Source organism: Miscanthus floridulus, chromosome 8, assembly GCF_019320115.1.
Source record: "Miscanthus floridulus cultivar M001 chromosome 8, ASM1932011v1, whole genome shotgun sequence".
Taxonomy (NCBI): Eukaryota; Viridiplantae; Streptophyta; class Magnoliopsida; order Poales; family Poaceae; genus Miscanthus; species Miscanthus floridulus.
Genome location: NC_089587.1, coordinates 50,941,453 through 50,955,199, shown reverse-complemented (window position 1 = coordinate 50,955,199; position 13,747 = coordinate 50,941,453). Strand labels below are relative to the sequence as shown.

The following is a 13,747-nucleotide window of genomic DNA, read 5'->3' as shown; positions in this document are numbered from 1 at the left end:
CTAAACTATACTTTGACCATTCATTTATTTTATATTATATTATTTATGTTTATGAACTTATGATCATTGGATAGTATAATTGCTTACAAATATAGTTGTATCAAGTTTATATTATCATAGTTAAAAATTGTTAGCCAAATTATTGGTCAAGGTTTTTAAAGTTTGACTCTTGATATGTGTGCGCGCCTTATAAAAGGGAATAGAGGTAGTAATTCTCTCACAATTGTTTGTGCGCTCTAATGGTTTCTGCGGCTGATAAGCCGACTGATGCTGTTTTGTTGTGAGAGAAAAATATTGTACCATGGCTGATAAGTTCAAGCGAACATGGCGTAATAAACTTTTCAACCTAAGTTTGCCCAAACAGATATTAAATGGCACTTCCTTATTACATCATTATAAGGTGAGTTCGACCAATTGCAAAGGTCCACAATACCAAAATCACCAAGCTTTCATCTCATGGTAAAATTTTGCGATGACGGAAGGGGCAAACTACAAACTACTATCATTATGCATAGGCCATGAATGACATAGAGGAGCTAATTGCATTGTCCAACAAAAGCTTGACCGCGACCATCGTTTCCCATTGAGAAAGCCAAACAAAGAAATGTACGGTAAAATAATGGAAGAAGATGAGCCGTCAAATCAATCAATAGAAGTTGAGGATATAAAGGCTTGGCCATGGGTTGCGGATATGACTGCAAGGTGTGGTGTACTGTAACGCCCCAAGCCCGGAAAAACGGTTAAGATCCACTCTACACGTTGAATGAATCATGCCTGCTAATTAACTCTCCTGCGCTTTCGTCCTCATACACCCATCCTTAAAAAACTCGACGTCCTCGTCGAGGGCCGAACCAGCTCTCCAATCCAAGTGCCATGCTCTTATAGAGCCGAGCCATATACAACCTGTCCAAGCTCCCGAGCCATATATCTATGAAACAACCTGTCCGAACTCGCTCGGCTCTGAATACCATTTGTAACGCCCCAGATCAAGAAAACAGCTAAGATCTACTCTACACGGAATGAACAACGCCTGCTAATTAACTCTTTTACGCTTTCGTCCTCGCTTCGCGTAAAAAATTCAAATCAAAGTTCATTAGCTTTCCCGGAGCTGGGTTTTTAAGTTGGTTTGGCCCCCTTCCAGGTTCCGATGTGGGACTAAACTCACGTAGCTACAGTGTCCCGTATGCTACAGTACCGACAACCCCTCCGCGCTACAGTAGTTCACGGCCCAGCCCATCATCAGACCGGCCCAAGGCCCATTAGTGGGGTCTCACACGTACCATAGGGTGTGAGGTGTTAAGGGAACAACGTGTTGAAACAACAGATCAAACATTGATGGTTCTGGATGCCTACATGTCCTACATGTAGTTTCAGAGCATGCAAAGTGCGGCACGGGCCTTTGCACCATGCTTTGGCCATCTTCCAACAAATAAGTCAGTTGTTAGCTCTAAAACCATACATGTTATCTAAGAGATATTACTAAAGCTAATTTCTCTAATGAACCATCTCTAAGGTTGACTTTTATTGCTTTTAAGATCTACATGTACACACAAGATGGGCTGATAAACTGCACACCATCTCAATGGCTATCCCTCCTCTATCACTTGAGGTATATCTTGAATACGGTTTTTCACCAAGGAAAAATAAATTTCCTCTGGTGGACCAAATAACCCCTTGTAATATTAATAGTTTGTGATGTATCCTTTTAATTCATATCACCCTCGATTACTCCATCTTCTTGTTCCAAATTGAAGATACGTTGTTTTCTATGTCTTTCATTAGCAACCACAAGTGGAAATATTGGGTGTTATCATTACCTTCCAAGAGGTATTTACATTTTGCTCGCTCATACCATTCAATTTCTTCTTCCCTCAATATATGAACCAATCGTTCATTGAGATAGTGTTTTAAGTTTAACTCTTGGTCACTAAGTCGTCTAGTTTTTGCCATTTTACCTAACTCATCAATCATTAAGGTCAATTTTTTTCTCCTCCTTTTTAATGCGGCCAGCTGTATTTTTGGCCCATCCTCTTAAAAAACTGGCGAAGTGTTGTGATTTTATTTTGCCAGTCCATGGCAGTCATTCATCACTACCGGATTCAACCGCTTTGCCGAGTGCCTAATGCACTCGACAAAGGCTACTTTGTCTTTGGCAAAGCCTTTGCCGAGTACAGCACTCGGCAAAGAGCCTCCGGTAAAAAATTCGTCGACAAAGAATTCTTAGGCACTCGGCAAATTTGCCGAGTGCCCGACACTCGGCAAAGTTGGAACCGAAAAAAAACCCGAAAAAAATAGGGAAAATGGAAAAAATGGAATTTCTTTTTAATCGGTGGAGGCCCCCACCGGCCAACGCCGGTCCATCTCCGGCATTTTTAGCGTAAATTTCGCAGCAACGCGACCAACAGGATTCGAACCCGCGGCCTCCCCTACGCGCGAACCTGCTCTACCACTACACCACACTGTTACTTATGTTTGGATTCCGTTTTAGTTCCCAACATATTATACTAAACCGAGTGTAAATTGCTTGTTTGAGGCCCTAAACGAATTCAAATAAAAAAGTTGTAAACTACAAAGTTTCATAACTTTTTGAGATCTACACTTTTAGTTTAGGAAGTTTTTCCATCCGATGTCGTTTACAAAATTTGAATTTTAAAATTTTGAAATTCAAACGCAGTTTTGCATGACAAGATGATTTCAAATTAAAAAGTTGCCAACTACAATGTTTCATAACTTTTCGAGATCTACAGAGTTTATTTTGGTTGTTTTTCCATCCGAGGTCGTTTGAAAAGTTTGAATTTTAAAATTTTGAAATTCAAACACAGTTTTGCATGACAAGATGATTTCAAATCAAAAAGTTGCCAACTACAATGTTTCATAACTTTTTGAGATCTACAGAGTTTATTTTGGTTGTTTTTCCATCCGAGGTCGTTTGAAAAGTTCGAATTTTAATTTTTTAAAATTCAAACACAGTTTTGCATGACAAGATGATTTCAAATTAAAAAGTTGCCAATTACAAAGTTTCATAACTTTTCGAGATATACACAGTTTATTTTGGTTGTTTAGTCATCTGTTCATCCGACATGGTCGTTCTAACATTATTCACAAATCTTATATATCTCTCTTGTAGAGAGAGATATGTTAGATTTGTGAACAAATTTACTTTCACTTTGTCATATGAAGAAAAGACCAAAACAAACATTGTACATCTTGATGAGTTATACAACTTTGTAGTTGAAAACTTTTTCATTTGAATTAATTTACTACTTCAAAATGTGCTTTGAAATTTTCTTTGCCGAGTGTAAAAAAACACTCGGCAAAGAGTTTCTTTGCCGAGTGTCAAAAAAAAACACTCGGCAAAGAAGAAGAAGCTTCTTTGCCGAGTGTAAAAAAAACACTCGGCAAAGAAGCTCTTTGCGGAGTGTCAAAAAAAAATACTCGGCAAAAAGCTTCTTTGCCGAGTGTAAAAAAAACACTCGGCAAAGACGTCTTTGCCGAGTGCCCGAAAAACAACACTCGGCAAACCACTTGACACTCGGCAAAGAGCCGGTCTCCGGTAGTGCATGAGGTTTCTGATTACCACACATCAGCAACCAAATCATAGAATCCATCACGTATGAGTCACTCTCTTCTCTCTCAGATTTGAAAAGAGGTTGTTGTTTATTGTGAGAAGAAGAAACGGTGTGTGATCTAAACTTCTATCTTTAGCAAATATGGATAGATATATAGATAGATATGCTCTGTTTGGTGGAGCTCTAGCTATAGGAAATCTATACATTTCCTAGAGTTGGTCACTTGTAGCTATAGGAAATTATGGATCTAGAGTTGCAGACATGGCTAATTAATGGGTTAAATTTATAAACCAGAACGGGCCGGTGGCCTCGGCCTCATGGGCTTAATCCCCAGACAGTCTGAAACGGGAGATGGACCCACCTGTGCCAGCCCATGCTTATCCTCCTGCAGAAGAGAAGAAAAGATCCTGCTGCTCCCTCGTCGTCAGTCGTCATCCCAAGGCAGCTGCAAGATGGGGAGAGACGGGGTTTAAGCCAGTAGTCGAGGAAGGAGAGGTTCTCCTCACTTCACCTCGGCTCGCTGGAGCCGATAAGGCTGCCGCGCCCTCCCCTCCCTCTCTCCTGCGCGGTCCTGCTCCCATGGAGTCGGCGGCGATTGGGTCGCAGTCCCCGCTCTCCTTCCCCTCCAGCCTCTGGTGCGTGCCTCCGCTCCCTTGCTTAATTCCTTCCGAGCCCCCCGTGCGCGCGCAGGCGCAGTGTATCGCTGTCAGCGGGCGAGGAACGATTTATCCTCGCGGCGCGATGCGATGGTGCCGGTGTCTTTTTGTGATTCGCGGTGGGGATGGATGCGAGGCTCCTCGGTTTATGCTTCTCTGTCCCGTGGGTGGGGAGTGGATGCTGCAGCTGGCAGCTGGTAGGGCGTTTGTGGGGAGTGCTAATTTGTCTAATTTCGTGGAGACCCACGGCCGGGTCTCCAATTCGCGGCTGCCTGCGTGTTATTCGGCCTGTGGTGGACCTCTGCGCGGCTTGCGCGCGCGAATTTCACGGTGTACAAATGTGGCCTTGGAAGGGTAGGCTGCTGCTTTCTTCTGCCTTGGCCATGTAACCAAGCATTCGGGTTCGTTCCACTGACCTGTTCAGTGCGAATGCGCCCCCCTAGCTTTATGGTGAACTGTGAAGAAGAAAATGTTGTTTTACAGCATTATCAGCGCAACTCTCATCTGCAAGCTAAAAATTTCTGACGTGCTCAAATTGCGTGCAATCTGTGTGTTTTGTGTGCATAGTGGGTTATATAGCTGTTCCGGGCTTAGATACATTTGATTATTTGCAGTAGTCATTAATCTTCCATTCACTTCAACCATGACGTGTACATGTCCGATGTCAAAGTCAAACTGACTCTTCCTAGATATCTGCCCATGTCATATTTATGGGGTAAAAAAATTCCAGACTGATGGGCCTGTGATTGCAAAGATCCTCGCATCTAGGTTGTCATTTGACAAGCTTAAAGAATTCTGCTTCATTTCTTATTCTCTTTTTGGGTGGTGGGGGGCTGTGAATTCATTTCTTGGGATCTGTCAAAATCATGTTATGTCTACTTCCATATAAAATAAAAGGAGAACAGTTTCGTCATGTAATTTCTGTATATTCAATAAATTAACATGCATTTGAATGTGTTCCATTGTACTTTTCCCTGTGATAATGCTTTCGCCCCCTTGCTTAACTCTGCCTGGAACGTGTTTGACTGTTTCAGCAAAGCAAAAGTATCCTCTGGTTTACCAATATACAATGTGAAGATCAAGAGCAATCGTAGGCTTGAGGTGGTTTGCCGTGGGATGTTAGCTACAAGAAAGTTTATGCAAAGGAAAAAGAAAGAAGAAGTTTTCAAGGATGCTGCTGATGAGGCTGAGCAGATGAATTGGAGGAGAATGATGAGAGAGATAGAGGAGGCGGGATCAGTTGTACCCATTCTGAAGACTCAGCGGAGAGGGAAAGGGCCACTTCCAAGAGATGTTATTCTTGGGACTCTCGTGCGGTTCAAACAATTGAAAAAATGGAATATTGTCAGTGAGGTATGCTCACTTGCACCAGATGACCCATATAGAAACTGGCTTGGTGACTAAACAACTAGCTGTGATTCTTGAATATAAAAATAGTCCACTTTCAGGATTCTATACTAATTTCTATACCCTTTTCTTTTCAGATTCTTGAATGGCTCAGAACACAGCATTGGTGGGACCTCAGTGAGATGGACTTCTTGATGCTTGTGACAGCTTATGGAAAGTTGGGGGATTTTAGCAGGGCAGAAAGGGTTCTAAAGTACATGAACAAGAAAGGTTACCGGCCTAGGGTCATATCAGTATATCACAGACTGGTCTAATGGAGGCGTATGGAAGAGGGAAGCAGTACCGTAAGGCTGAAGCAGTATTCCGTAGGATGCAAACATCAGGCCCTGAACCATCACCGGTGACATATCAAATCATTTTGAAATCTTTAGTTGAGGTCAGTATATAGCTGTCATATATTATCTATACACTGTACTCTAATGATTTAGCCACTAAAAATAGATGAAACCAGGCCCAATATTTAACCACCTCTCTGTCAATTCCAACTAGAGCAAACAACCACTCTGCTACTATGATTCTGCTTTTTATACTATACATTTACGTGTAGATGTTTACAAGTTTGTGGGTCCTTTTTATAGTAATTAGTATGAGAACAGTCATTGTGAGGTTCGGTTTACCACCCCCACATCTCTCCTATTGCAACCCCACACCTTGGACAGGGCATATAGGCTGCAAAATTGGAATTTAAACTAAAGTTAGCTTACACAAAGCATACTCGAATTGAAACCAAAACCACCAATATTGCACTTTAATAACATGAAATTACCGGAATTGTCTTACAATTTAGCTCACCTAGCACCAGCGGAGACCCTAACCCTACCACCAAGAAATCAACACGGAAGAGGGTTCAACTGATCCGCAAGCCATAGCTACATTCTCCTCCATTAAATACCTCCAGGTGTGCATCTGAAAAAAGAGAAGAGATGTGGATTGCTAAATGTGACTATTTAACTTGTAGTGCGATATTTGCAACCACTGGTGACTTTTACTAGGGTATTTGAAATTTTCCCTATAATTAATCCCTTCAGAAAACTAGTTATGATGATTTCCGATTTCCTGAATTCATACTTTTGGCCGTATAAATTTATTTGTAATTGGTGGCAGGGTGACAAATATAAGGAAGCTGAAGCTATATTTGAGGACCTTCTTAATGAAAAAAGAACTTCTTTTAAGCCAGACCAGAAGATGTTTCATATGATGATTTATATGTACAAGAAAGCTGGTGACTATGCCCAGGCTCGTAAGCTATTCGCACTGATGTCGGAGAGAGGAATTCCACTATCTACAGTCACTTTTAATAGTTTGATGTCATTTGAGACAGACTACAAGGAAGTTTCAAGTATTTATGGTCAGGTACTTTCTTGCTAATTGCACAATCAGATTATCAGTATTTAGTTGTGCAATCGTTATGATACAGAATTAAGATATATAGGGTGTATCAGTATTCTTTTCCCTAATAATTCTACAAATTATAGATGCAAAGAGCTGGGCTGAAACCAGATGTTGTGAGCTATTCCCTGCTCATCAAAGCTTATGGGAAAGCCAGAAGGGAAGAAGAAGCATTGGCAGTTTTTGAAGAGATGCTTGATGCTGGAGTCAGGTCTTTCTCTGTCACTATTTTTATTGTCTTAATACAGCTTAAGGCTTGATCATCATGCTACACTACATGAAAAATACAGACATAGTTTTGTAGTGCAGTTAAGGGTATTTGGGGATCTTCGTCAATCCTCATTAAGGACTTCTAGCCCCAATTAGTGAAAAACTTGAGAGGCTTCAAAGTTTGGAATTAGGTATAGAAGTATAGAACCCAAAATGTTTGATTTACTCAAACTTTTATACCTAATTTTATGAAAATTTGTTCTATTTAGTTGAATACATGCAGTTCTTAAGCATACTGAAGAGTTGTTGTCAGGCTTGATAATGTTCATTTTGAGTTGTGGAAGTCAATTGGAGGCCTTCTTTCGTGATTTCAAGTCAATATATTCTATGGATAAGCTGAAAACTATGCGTGTAGTTAAAAGAAAATTTCAGTGCAGAATAGCTGCTTGAGATTGAAATGTTCCTGTGAGTACTATTATGAAGTATGTTATTTTGCAGGCCGACACGCATATCATATAACATTTTGCTTGATGCATTTGCAATATCTGGATTGGTAGAAGAGGCTAATACAGTATTCAAGGCAATGAGAAGACACAGGTATAACCCATGTCATTGTACCTGACTTTTAGAAATACATTGAACTGTAGATTTCTCACCTTGTCACACCATTTGCCTTTGCAGGGTTGAGCCTGATCTTTGCTCTTATACAACTATGATCTTAGCTTATGTAAACGCATCTGACATGAATGGAGCTGAGAAATTCTTTCGTAGGATTAAAGAGGATGGTCTGAAGCCCAATGTTGTGGTTTATGGTACTCTGATGAAAGGCTATTCAAAGTTAAATAATGTTGAGAAAGTTATGCGGGTGTATGAGAGAATGCGGATCCAGGGTGTTGAACCCAACCAGACTATATATACTACCTTCATGGATGCACATGGCAGGAACTCGGATCTTGGAAATGCTGTCATTTGGTTCAAAGAAATGGAAGCTCGTGGATACCCACCAGACCAGAAAGCAAAAAATATCCTACTTTCGCTTGCCAACACACCAGAAGAAGAACAAGAAGCGAATGAATTGGTAGGGAATGGTGCAATTCAGCTGGAAGTGAAACCTGATAATGAAGTGGTGGATGGTGATGATGGGCATGAAGTTATACATACTGATGCTGGAAATCACCATTTGCTAGACGACAGACAAACAAGAAACCATGTAAATGGTAGGATCAGAGCTGGTAATTATACTTTTGATGAGGAGGATGACGATGATGATTGTGAGGAAGAGGGTGATGAAGAGTTCAATTTTGTTTCTTTCAAAGATAAGAGAGAACTAAATTTTGCAAGTTGATGTCATAAATCTTGGTGTATATTTTTTCCACAAACTCGTGATCACACGATGGCCTTTCCTATACAAAGAGACTAACTTGAAATGTGAATAGAATTTGGCTCGAACCTTGAACGATCTTTTCTGTCTAGCCTTGTCTTTTGAAGGAAAGTGGTTTAAGGCAGAAGGACATTAGTGGATCCCTGTGGCGCTGATAGTTTATCAGGTAAGTCATACCATGTACTTCTGATTGATTGCAGCCTCACTGGATACAAACCAAACACCCCTCAGCCGGTCAGTTTCACCTGCTGTGTAAGAATTACAGCAGTTAATATTTCTCAACACCACCACAGTTGAGTATATTTAAACTTCTCGACTCTTCATACATGTTTCTAGACTTATTCTGACTTGGTTACACCTGATTAAACCACTGTTCAATTATGTATGTACTTTCGATACGTGACACTGGAACATGCTGTTTAGGAAATATAATTTCACATACTGGAACTTTCAAAGATGCCGATAAGATAACTATAAGCATCAAGGACTAATTTCTGCCAACAGAAGCCAATAATTTTTCTGAAATGGATGTAGACAGTAACACCTTGTGACTGTCCATCACTCCATCCTTGATGCATCGGTAACTGTTACATGGTACAACTGAACTATGAAGTTTCATTTGTCTTTGTCATATCTCATCACATTATCACAAGGAGAGAAGAAAACAAGTTTTTACATGAAGTGCTTATGTCTGTTTTCCAATCAATTTCTATTGTTGAGAATGTGGTATTTTATCTAGAGCATTCAATGTTATTTGGCATGGTATGGAACTTCTACGCGATCTGGATCGGCCTACACCTGTGAAGATGTTTTCTTCAGAACTGATAAAAAGGAAATTTCGACAAGTTCTTATAGTTTGTCAAACTTAATTTTTTCTGCTTTTGGCAACTCCGGAAGATTGGTGAATTTTCTAAAGACCTGACTTCGTTTTTTTTTTTGGTAATTCAGGTGTACTAATGAACATTAAATAGAATGTTTCACACTTTGAGCAAGTCAAAGGTGACTAAAAAAGACTTAATGGACTCATTTTTAAAGTTTAGTGAAGCGAGGTTCTTTGGTAACCATTAAGAAATCACAGGTTTTGGTACCTCTGGGTAAACACCTTTTTACCTGAGGACATGGTGCCACTTACTGTACTTGTTCCCTTTTTTTTTAAAGGAAGGCTGTGGAGCAGAGCTCCAAAATATATTTAACTCAAGCTTGAAATTTGGTCGCACGAGGAGTTGAACCCAAGACCTGTGGAGTGCTACTAGAACCATCTAAGCCAGAGGCCTGTTTGCGCTTACTGTACTTGTTCTTGACAGCTTCTGTAGCCTTTCTTCAGCTTGCTCGTATACGATCGTGGATTATAAGCTGGAACAGTGTTTTTCTCTCACACCAAATCAGCCAGCAGTAAATAATCCACGACCATTTACGATCGAAACGAACAGGCTGTTGACGAAACGAACAGACTTCATAAAATCGAGCTATGGCTGCCAGTTGTTCCACTTCCACACGTCTGTGTGGCGATCTTTAATATATGATCATCTTGATACGTTCTGGAATTTGCACCACTGTTCATCAAATTGAGGTACACTGTTGACTGTTGTGGGAACTATTCACTGCGTATTTTATACGGCGACTCTAATAGCCATAGTTTCTTGTCAAAAAAAAAAAGTCATAGTTAAAAGGAACGGAAGTTCAATGGCGACAGCTGGGATTTTTTGCCGTCCTATTTGGAGTTGGAGCTCCTTCCAGGTTTTCATCTTAAACTGATGATAACCCCGCTCTAATTCTTCTCGCATTCAGCTGGAACTCTCCTCTCTGATCCTGGGGTAACCTGCCGGATCTCATGCTAGATCTTGCTAATCTGCCTGACAGCAACGTGCAGCGTGTGGCTCTTGAATTGGATCCTGGCTGGTGAGGCAAGAGTAGTGACATGATCCAGCTGCTTCCATATCAAAATCTCGCCACTCCTGCCCCTGATAATAATCATTGATTTGACACACAAAAGAGGGTTTGCTGTCATTTTTAGATGCAGGTCATTTTTAGAAGGCAAACATTTTTAGTTTTGACCACTAGTAGCTCTAGAAACCTAAATAGATTTTTACAACGTAAATATTGATGCTACTAATTCACCGCAAAATGTAATTTTATAGCATAATAAAAGAAATATCTCTACTCTCAATACTGTACTTTCATAGAATTGGCTAACCAAACTTTAACATTGTAGGCCGTGCCACTGTCCTAAATAGCTCGCGGTCTTGCTGTCGATCGTGTGCTGGGCTTGCGGCAGCTGACAGTGACAGTGACAGTGACAGGCGACTGATGCGTGCCGGCTGCCGCCGACCGCCGGTGGCTCGATCTCGCCGGCTGCGAGCTGGCGCAATGAATGGCGGCACGTCGCTGGTGCCGGAGCCGTTGGCGATTTGGCGATTTGGCGTCGAGAGCGTCCGTCGCCTTGTGACCAGTCGCTGTACCATTTCTCCGAGGTCAAATGACTTGTTTTTTTGTATTTATTGTTTATTACTTTTGTGAGTCTCACAAAGTGGCTGCCATTTAGGAAAACATTTGTCCAAACGTTCAAGATTAGCAATGAGAAATTGGGGAAAAAAACATTTCTCCCTTCCTCTCTATGTGTAGGTCAGATGATTTATAGAAGAAATTCAGGTGTTCTAGAAAGACCTAACTCTGACTCGCTAGGAAGCGAATAGGATCTTTGTCTTGCGATTTTTCTCTAAGGGTTTCTTTTTTTTTTTACATATCTCTCCGGGTTTCTATGTTACTCTCCCTGCCCCAAAATAAGTGATGTTTTAAGTTTGTCCTAAATCAAACCATTTCAAGTTTAACCATTTTTTAGGAAAGAACACCAATATTTATGGCACCAAATAGATAGAATATGAAAATATATTTCATGATGAATTTAATAATACTTATTTGGAATAAAAAAAACATTAGTATTTTTTATATAAATTTAGTCAAATTTAAAATAGTTTGACTTAGGACAAACCTAAATAAAACATCACTTATTTTTGGACGGAGTGGGTATTAGTTAAGGCCCTTTGTGAAACGCAAGATAGAAATGCAAGCGTAAAACAAAATAAAAGAATTCAAGGATGGTTGTTTGGATGGCCTACAAGAAAACAATGTTTTTTCGGTAATGCTCAGGTGAGGACGTCTGACCATCCGGACGCTCCATGCCGGGCCGGCGGACCAGCCCAATAGGCCTGCTCTTCTCTACCTTCATTCCTTTACGGTTTCTAAAAAAGACAACGACATTTTCCCATTTTGCACGACATTCCTCACTGTCGCACCACGACATCCAACCACTGTGGACGCCTCCACCGTGCCACCCGCCGCCGCTCGCCTTATCCAATGCGGGAGGCCGCACTCGCCCGACCGCCACTGCCGCCTCCTCCGTGGGTGCCGCTCGCTAGGGCACCACGCCCTATTGCCGAAGGCAGCGCAGCCGCTTACCGGGGGCCACACAGTCGGCCGCCCACTGCCATCCTCCTTCTCAACCGTGACCTAGCGTCGTGACCTAGCGTTGGATCCCGCTTGTGCAGTGCTCCGCCCTCCCGCCCGCCCTGCTAGGTTTTGCTGAAAGCGCATGTTGCAAGCGTATATTTTAAGCGTTTCAGAGGTATGTTGTTAGTGTTTCATATGGATGTTGCAAAAGTAGATCTATATGTTGCATATGTTGCAATGGCCATACACGTAAGATGTAAAAGTTTGTTCTAAATATTTCATCTATTTTCAAACGTACGTTGCAACTGTTTTACTGAATGTTGCATATGTTTTGCAATGGCTTTCAAGTGTTTCTGACACATGTTGCAAGTGTTTCAGCTGTGTTGGACGTATATTGCAAGTGTTTCATCTATATGTTGCAAAAGTAGATCTGGTGTTGCACATGTTGCAATAGCATCCACCTACCGCAGTCACCTGTTGTAACTGCTAGGGCACAGCCAAGCAGGCGCAGACGGTCCCGCGTGCATGTGCGTGGGAAGCGGAGGGGGCGAGCGGTCCTCACATGGGGTCAGGCGGCGTAGGGAGGTACAAGGACCCAACCAATTTAGCTAGCAAAGGACATGGCGAGCCCCTGCACCAGCGGATGAGGTTGTTGAAGGGGCGAATCAAGCAACAGCGGATCGATCGCCTCGTGAAATCATATATGTCCTGATCCTGCTCATTCATGGCCAAAAGGCGCGTGAAAGCCACTGCCTCCGTCGCCGCTATAGATGGCCAACGGGCCGGCCCGGCCTGGCACGGCACGGGCCCGTGCCAGCACAGCCCGATAGCCAATGGGCCGCCACGGCACGCCGTGCCTCCTGGGCCGTGCCTTACAGGGCCACGGGCCTAGCCTTCGGCCCAAGCACGGCCCTATGGGCCGATTTCCTAGCCGGCCCGGTCCGCGAAGCACGACCAGAATCATAGGCCGTGCCAGCCCATTGTCTGTTACCCTTTGCATTCACAAACAGTTAACAATTTCACATTCACAGATCACATAATCAAAGTTTCATAATTCATACATTCATAGATCACATCATCATAGTTTCTTATATTCATAGAATCAAAGTCCAAAACTCCAAATGTCCGATACATTCACAGTTTCATACATTCACAGAATTTGAAGTCCAAATGTCCGATACATTCACAGATCACAGTTTCATACATTCACAGAATCAAAGTCCAAATGTCCGATAGACCGATACATTCACAGTCCAGCAAAGATATCAAACTCCAAACTCCAAAGCCGACAGACAACAAAAATAACCAAAATGAGTTATTTAGTGTAATGCTGCCTCATTAAAAACCTTTCTAGGTAAAAGTTACCCTTGTAAGAAATCCTAGAAAGAAAAAAAGAGTGCAGCCAGCTCTTAATTAACCATTGTTCAAATGATAGACAAGTCTTTTCATCACACACACACACCTTTCACAGTCACAGATCACACACACACACTCAGGAGTCAAGTCTCAACCTCAGTACCTCACTAAGTACTAGGAGCACCACCAGCAGGTCCATCTTCATCAAGGTACAAGTTCTGGAATGAGTCTTCAAGCTCTTGGTTGTCAACAGCATGCTGTTCCCTTTTTTCTCCTAACCTCCCAGTCCTTTAATTAGGTCAGCATCTCCATAGTCTCTGGTGACAAGCCGC

General features: G+C 41.9%; 1 pseudogene; it reads left to right on the top strand.

Moving 5' to 3' along the window:
* The first annotated feature begins 3,982 nt into the window (after positions 1 to 3,982).
* LOC136471978 (pentatricopeptide repeat-containing protein At3g59040-like) lies at positions 3,983 to 9,918 on the top strand (annotated as a pseudogene).
* Positions 9,919 to 13,747: the final 3,829 nt, after the last annotated feature.